The sequence below is a fragment of the Schistocerca serialis genome, chromosome 1, assembly GCF_023864345.2.
Source record: "Schistocerca serialis cubense isolate TAMUIC-IGC-003099 chromosome 1, iqSchSeri2.2, whole genome shotgun sequence".
In the NCBI taxonomy this organism is placed as follows: Eukaryota; Metazoa; Arthropoda; class Insecta; order Orthoptera; family Acrididae; genus Schistocerca; species Schistocerca serialis.
Genome location: NC_064638.1, coordinates 426524246 through 426532555, shown reverse-complemented (window position 1 = coordinate 426532555; position 8310 = coordinate 426524246). Strand labels below are relative to the sequence as shown.

At 54.5% G+C, this 8310-nt stretch overlaps 1 non-coding gene across 1 annotated transcript; it reads left to right on the top strand.

The window, feature by feature from the left end:
• The first annotated feature begins 7131 nt into the window (after positions 1-7131).
• On the top strand, positions 7132-7331 carry LOC126421971 (U2 spliceosomal RNA). The gene has a single exon (XR_007576121.1). It is a non-coding gene; the product is annotated as a U2 spliceosomal RNA (small nuclear RNA).
• The last annotated feature ends 979 nt before the right edge of the window (positions 7332-8310 follow it).

Genomic DNA, 8310 nt, shown 5'->3' with positions numbered 1-8310 from the left:
CCAGGGGAAGAGGAGAGGAGGGAGGGGACGAGGGAAAAGGAAAGAGAAGGTAAGGGAAGAGAAGGGAGGGAGGGTGCCTAAAGGAAAGTACACAGGAAGTATGGTGGGAGGATCAAAGTTGATAGGAGGGGTAGATGGAGGGGAGGAGGACATCATCAGGGAGGGGGAGCTGGTGGAAGCCACCTTGGGAGAGGGTAAGGAGGGTGGAGAGATGGAGACTGGGTGGGATGTGGGAATACAGGCGTGGCAGCGGGCGGGGGTGGGAGAGGATGGGTGAGACAAGTGGATGAGGAGGATCGAGTTTGTGGGAGGTGTACAGGATCCGTATCCTTTCAAGGAAAAGGAGGAGGTGGGGGAAGGGGATGAGATCATACAGGATCCACGTGGGGGAGGGGAGACAGATGTGATAGGCGAGGTGGAGAGCATGGCGTTCAAGGATTTGTAGGAATTTATAAAAGGCAGGGGGGCAGTGATCCAGGCCGGATGGGCATAACAAAGGATAGGGCGGATGAGGGATTTATAGGTGTGGAGGATGGTGGAGGGGTCCAGACCCCATGTAGGGCCGGAAAGGAGTTTGAGGAGATGGAGTCAGGAGTGTGCCTTGGCTTGGACTGTCCAGAGATGGGGAGTCCAGGAGAGGCGACGGTCAAGGGTGACGCCAAGGTACTTAAGGGTGGGAGTGAGAGCGATAGGGCGGCCATAGACGGTGAGATAGAAATCAAGGAGGGGGAAGGAAGGGGTGGTTTTGCCTACAATGATCGCCTGGGTTTTGGAGGGATTGACCTTGAGCAACCACCGGTTGCACCAAGCGGTGAACCGGTCAAGATGGGATTAGAGAAGGTGTTGGGGGCACTGCAGGATGGGGGCAAGGGCAAGGAAGGCGGTGTCATTGGCAAACTGGAGAAGGTAGGCGGGAGGTGTCGGCGGCGGCATGTCTGCCGTATACAAAAAGTACAGAAGGGGGGAGAGGACGGAGCCTTGGGGCACACCGGCGGAGGGGAAAAAGATGTAGGAGTCGGAGTTATGGATGGTGACGTAGGAAGGATGGTGGGAGAGAAAGGAGCCGATCAGACGGACATAGTTAATGGGAAGGGCGAAGGTTTGGAGCTTGAAGAGGAGGCCGTAATGCCATACGCGGTCATAAGCTCGTTCGAGCCCCAGGGAGAGCAAGATTGCGGAGTGACGGGAATTAAGCTGGTCAGAAAGGAGATTAGTGAGGTGAAGGAGAAGATCGTCGGAAGAGAAGGATGGCCGAAAGCCACACTGGGTAACGGGAAGGAGGCAGTGCTGGCAGAGATGCTGGTGGATGCGGCGGGTGAGGATAGATTCTAGGACCTTGCTGAAGACCGAGGTAAGGCTGATGGGATGGTAGGAGGAGACAGCAGACGGCGGTTTGCCAGGTTTAAGGAACATCAGGATATGGGAGGTTTTCCACAGGTCGGGGTAGTAACCAGTGGACAGGACTACATTGTAGAGCCTGGCCAGGTTGGAGAGGAAAGAGACAGGAGCTTCACAAAGGTGACGGTAGGTGACATGATCGTGACCAGGAGCGGTGTTGCGTTTTGTGCGGAGTGTAGCAATGAGATCCTGTGTAGTGATAGGGGCATTGAATTCCGTGTGTGCAATGTTGTCCAAGTACTGGAAACCAGGTGCGAGGGGAGGGACAGAGGTGTCAGTTCGATCGCAGATATCCGGGAAGAGGGAGTAATCGAACTGGGGATCATCGGGGATAGAGAAAACATCGGAGAGGTAGGAGGCAAAGTGATTGGCCTTACTAAGGGAGTCAGGGAAAGTGTGATCATCATGGAGAAGAGGATAATAGGGGGACGGGTTAGTTCCGGTACGGCGACGAAAGGCCGACCAGAATTTGGACGAGTTGATAGGTAGGGTAGCATTTAAACGGGTGCATGTCTGTCGCCAGTCCTGGCGTTTCTTAGCCGTGAGCAAATTACGAATGTGTCGCTGGAGAGGACGGCCTGTGGGGGTAAGGTAGGACAGTGGGGGTGGACGGCGACAGTAGGGACATGGGCCTCCACAGCCTCAGACAAGGTCTGCTGGAGAAAGGAGGGCACATGGGTTACATCGTCAGGGTGGTGGTAGGTGAAGGAGTGGCTATCTACCTGGGTGGAAAAGGTATCCCAGTAGGCATTCCAGTTGGCATGGGAATAGTCATGGACGTACTTAGGGGGAGGGTCATTGTGAGGGTGGGGTGGGGGCGACGACCGTCTGAAATGGTGAGGAGGACAGGGAGATGGTCGCTACCAATAGGCTCCATGACATCCACCATTATGTGGCCAAGGAGGTTGGGGGAGGAAAGGATAACATCGGGAGTGGAGTTGGATTCGAGACAGGTGTGCTGGGGGATAAGGGCGCCTTGAAGGGAGGAGAGGAACCGATGCCACTGCCGTAACTGGGCAGCGGAACGACTATGGATGTTGAGGTCGGCGGTGATCACGTAGGAGGAGCAGGTACGGTCAGTGTGGGAGAGGAAGTCGAAGGGAATAGGGGCGTTAGGGCGGACATAGATGGTGGCCTAGGTTGCGGTAAGGCTGGGGCAGAAGAGACTAAGGATCAGGTGTTCGGTGGGGTCGGGAAGGAGAGGTTGGAGCTGAACGGGGATCTGGCGGTGGTGACCAATGGCAACTCCGCCGCGCGCAATCGGGAGGGTATTATCGGTGCAGTGGAGGAGGTAGGGTGAAGTGTGGACGGTGTGGTGGGGTTGGAGGAAGGTTTCATTGAGGAGGAAGGCATCCATGCGGTGGGTGGCAAGGGTGTGCAGGAATCTCTTGGAGGGTGTGCGGGCGCTGAAAAGGATGAGCATTCTGAAGGACAATGGTGAGGAATCTGATGATGTCCTCAGCAGTAGTGGGCAGGCGAAGGGAATTGCTGGGAGGGGTGGGGGCGACCAGAGGGCGGACAGGAACGGTGAGTTCAGGAGTGGTAGGAGGGGGTCGGTCCTTACATTTCTGGGAGTATGTAGGATGAGGGAGGTTGCAGGTATTACAGGAGGGGGGGGGACTGGAGATTGGGGCACTGCAGTAAAAAGTGGGCTTGCCTACAGTGCAGGCAGGTGGGGGCCTCATGGCACTCAGATGTCGGGTGTGCATTATACCGCAAGCACCTTTGGCAGCGGAGGGATTGAGGAGGGGAACGGGAGGGGTCAACTTTATAACGTTGGTTAAAAAGAAGGGCACCCTCCTTCAGGAGACAGTCTACGGAGGGGGCGTACTCGGAAAAGACCCGCATAAGGCGGGTGGGGCTGGCAGCGCTGAGGATGCGACGAACCGCACACACCTCCAGATGGGGATGTGCCTGAAGCTCCGCCAACACCTCCTCCTCCATGATCGTCGGACTAAGCCAAGTGATCACGGCGGTGAGGGTCGGCGGGCGACGCGGGGCTTGGGGTTGGCGGGATAGAGGCGGGGAAGGAGCAGGGGTGAGGGAGGCATTAGGGCCAAAACGGGTGACAGGGATGCGCGAAAGGAGGTCTGTGTGGAGGGTAGGGCTGGGGGAGGAGATGAGCCCCGAATCATGGCGAGGAGGGAGATGGGGGCACCAGGAAAATTCTGGCGAAGGAAGAGGGTGAGGTTCTGGGCTTCAAGAAGGGAGGGATCAGGACGGGAGAGGAGGTAGCGGTAGGAGGAGGGGGTAGAGGAGGAGGAGGAGGAGGGGGCAGAGACCGGCGGTTAGACATCCGTAGCACCATGGGCGGGGGAAGGGGGACGAGGCAGAGCCTTTTTGGGAGTAGAGGAGGCAGGGGTGCCACTGGGGCGCTTGACAGTGGCGGAGAAGGTGTGGGGGATGGGAGCGACTGGAATGTGGTGGGGAGTGGCAGGTCCCGGTGCTGGCGGCGGCGCCGGAGATGGGTGAGGGCGATGGCAAAGCCGACGATGAAGACAATGACGATGAAGGCGAAGGGGAGATTGGAGCTTGGGCCATAGCCCTCCGGGCAACCACCCGAGCGGGGGCCGCAGAAACGGAAGGAGCAGACGGAGGGAGTGGAGGGAAGGGATCAGAGGAGGCGCGGGAGGGAGGAGCTGGGGATGGGGCGACAAATAGGGAGGGAGACGGGAGAGTGAGGAGGGGGGGATGGACTGAGGGGGGAGTGATGTGGCACACCATGTGGTAATGGTGGCTGCGGCGGAGGGGGAGGTGTATATGATGGCAGTGGTGGTGGCTGTAGAAGAGGTGGTGGGGTTTGACATTATGAGAAGGGGGAAAAAACACAGGACAAGACTAAGAAGCAAACGAGAGACGGGCAGGGCGACGAGAGACACAGAGTAGAAAGGGACGGAGAATGACGAAGGACGAAGGAGACTGGGGCCGGAGCCCCACTCCGCTGACGCTGGCGAGGAGGGGGGGGGCCACCCGGCTCGCTGGCTGGTGGGGACACCTCCGGTGGTGGTCGTGATGGTGGTGGTGGTGGTGGTGGTGGTGGTGGTGGAGGTGAAGGTGGAGGTGGAGGTGGTGGTGCCGCTGGCGGTGGCAGCTAGGAACACTGCTGGCTGCGACCGCTGGTGGCTACTGGCGGGGACCGCTGCTGGCCGCTTCCTGCTGGCGGGGGCCGGTGCTGCCGAGGACCGCTGCGGGCTGCTGGCGGGAACCGCTGCTGGCTGCTGGTGGGGACCGCTGCCGGCTGGACTGCTGCACGCCGACGGGCTGGCAGGCTGGCTGGAACCCGCAACACCTATCACTTCGATTGGTTCCGCAATAGCACAATTCAAACGAATAACCGCCGGAGATGAAGGAAAAACCGCAGTGGAAGGGCCTAAATGCTTGCAGCGTGTGCGTTCCACATGTGGGAGTGACACACGGTGGTACGGGCCGATATGGCAACAGGTGACCGTCGAAAACATCGCAAAATTAGGTGACAGAAGGAAAGACAATTCACGAGAGCACTCGTCAACAGCCTAGTACTACCCTCCATGTTGAAGAGTAAACTGCGACACCCATTTGAACGCCACTAGCTGCCAGGGCAATGGAGAAGCTGTGAGGCCGCCCCACAGCAGCGCCAGGCCGGAGCGAGCTACACCAGCGCGTGGCTGGCGCGAGCTACACCTAGCCGAGTGCTTACATCATCAACCGCCCACTGAATATGTGTGTGGACACACGTATTCCGCGTGCGTGTGACGTAGATCAACATCTTCAACCCATTACATGCAGTCTCCCATCATTCATCAAAGACACCAACCACTTTCTCGAACACCTGGAATCCTTACCCAATCTGTTACCCCCAGAAACCATCCTTGTAACCATTGATGCCACTTCCTTATACACAAATATTCCACACGTCCAGGGCCTCGCTGCGATGGGGCACTTCCTTTGACACCTATCACCTGCCACCCTACCTAAAACCTCTTTCCTCATTACCTTAGCCAGCTTCATCCTGACTCACAACTTCACTTTCGAAGGCCAGACATACCAACAATTAATGGGAACAGCCATGGGTACCAGGATGGCCCCCTCGTACACCAACCTATTTATGGGTCGCTTAGAGGAAGACTTCTTGGTCACCCAGGCCTGCCAACCGCAAGTTTGGTACAGATTTATTGATGACAGCTTCATGATCTGAACTCACAGTGGAGAACAACTCCAGAATTTCCTCTCCAACCTCAACTCCTTTGGTTCCATCAGATTTACCTGGTCCTACTCCAAATCCCATGCCACTTTCCTTGACGTTGACCTCCATCTGTCCAATGGCCAGATTCACACATCCGTCCACATCAAACCCACCAATAAGCAACAGTATCTCCATTATGACAGCTGCCACCCATTCCATATCAAACGGTCCCTTCCCTACAGCCTAGGTCATCGTGGTAAACAAATCTGCTCCAGTCCGGAATCCATCAACCATTACACCAACAACCTGAAAACAGCTTTCGCATCCCGCAACTACTCTCCCAACCCGCTACAGCAGCAAATAACCAGAACCACTTCCTCATCCCCTCAAACCCAAAACCTCCCACAGAAGAACCCTGAAAGTGCCCCACTTGTGACAGGGTACTTTCCGGGACTGGATCAGACTCCGAATGTGGCTCTCCAGCAGGGATATGACTTCCTCAAATCCTGCCCTGAAATGAGATCCATCCTTCATGAAAACCTCCCAACTCCACCAAGAGTGTCTTTCCACCATCCACCTAACCTTCGTAACCTCTTAGTTCATCCCTATGAAATCCCCAAACCACCTTCCCTACTCTCTGTCTCCTACCCATGTAACCGCCCCTGGTGTAAGACCTGTCCCATGCACCCTCCCACCACCACCTACTCCAGTCCTGTAACCTGGAAGGTGTACACGATCAAAGGCAGAGCCACGTGTGAAAGCACCCATGTGATTTACCAACTGACCTGCCTACACTGTGAAGCTTTCTATGTGGGAATGACCAGCAACAAACTATCCATTCGCATGAATGGTTGCAGGCAGACAGTGTTTGTTGGTAATGAGGATCACCCTGTGGCTAAGCATGCATTGGTGCACGGCCAGCACATCTTGGCACAGTGTTACACCATCCGGGTTATCGGGTTATCTGGATACTTCCCACTAACACCAACCTATCAGAACTCGGGAGATGGGAAACTTGCCCTTCAGTATATCCTCTCTTCCCATTACCCCCCAGGCCTCAACCTCCGCTAATTTCAAGTTGCCGCCACTCATACCTCACCTGTCATTCAACAACATCTTTGTCTCTGTACTTCCGCCTCGACTGACATCTCTGCCCAAACTCTTTCCCTTCACAAATGTCTGCTTGTGTCCGTATACGTGCGGATGGATGTGTGTGTGTGTTTGAGTGTATACCTGTCCTTTTTCCCCCCTAAGGTAAGTCTTCCCACTCCCGGGATTCGAATGACACCTTACCCTCTCCCTTAAAACCCAAATCCTTTCGTCTTTCCCTCTCCTTCCCTCTGTCCTGATGAAGCAACCACGGGTTGCGAAAGCTTGAATTTTGTGTGTCTATCAACAAACCAACGCTTTCGTTTGGTAAGTTACATCATCTTTGTTTTTAGATATATTTTTTCCCACGTGGAAGTTTACCTCTCTCTCTCTCTCTCTCTCTCTCTCTCTCTCTATGTATATATATATATATATATATATATATATATATATATATACACACGACACTAGAGGATGGCGGCATTTTTGGAGAGGAAAAGGAGCCCAACTTTAAAAAAAAGTGTAGTATCTGTTCTTTTCAGCTTAATATCTGATACGTCCTGTATCGCACGACCAGAATATTAAACTAATTTTTGGCTTATGACGGAGTGCTAGGGGCTTGCTCCACCTCTGTCGCGGGTTGGCCCGGCATTGCAGTACCGCCGCGATCGGCCCACCAAAAATTAATTAAAATACAGCCTGAAATGGGTTAACATTCTGCAGTGATCAGATATTTCGCTGGTAGCAAAACTTGTCGTAGTTGTCGATGTGCCCAGTAGTTAGCTGCTTACACACCACGATTTCTTTTAATTAGTTTAAGATTATCTTAAGAAATTTTTTTTTTTTGCTGTTAGCCGGACCGCACTTGCAGCCGCATTACACTAGGCAGGTAATTTATGGGGGCACAGAACAGTGCCTTCGGATGCCTCGTTGGCGTCTCTTATGGTCCGGCCACAGATAATTTTAATGAAATTTTTTGGAGTTATAACCTTAGCTCCTCGCGAACGTCGTCGTCGCCGCCGCCGCACACACGCAGAATAGGTGTGTACACACACATACGCAGTGGGCGGTTGATGATGTAAGCACTCGACTAGGTGTAGCTCGCCCCGGTGTAGCTCGCTCTGGCCTGGCGCTGCTGTGGGGCGGCCTCACGGCTTCTCCACTGCCCTGGCAGCTAGCGGCGTTCAAATGGGAGTCGCAGTTTACTCCTTGGCATGGAGGGTAGTACTGGGCTGTTGACGAGTGCTCTCGTGAATTGTCGTTCCTTCCGGCACTTGCTTTTGCGATGTTTTCGACGGTCGCCTGTTGCCATGTGCCGTGTGTCACTCCCACATGTGGAGTGCACACGCTGCAAGCATTTAGGCCCTTCCACTGCGGTTTTCCTTATGGCTTCTCGGCCTTTTGGCTAAGAAGCACCCCCCGGTCTGAGCGGTCCGTTGTGCTCTGTAGCAAGTCGCGTTTCGTGGTCGTTTTCGTTTGTTTTTGATTTATCCAGTGTTGATATTTTTGCGGTGAATATGTCGAACCGGTAGAACAGTATTCGAAGCGTATTCGACAGTCATCGGCCTTTGAAATACAGGAATGGATATTTGGTGATCTGAAAGTACCAGAAAATGACGTCGACACCTTTCAACTGGATTTTGTACTATTCTCGTTATTCG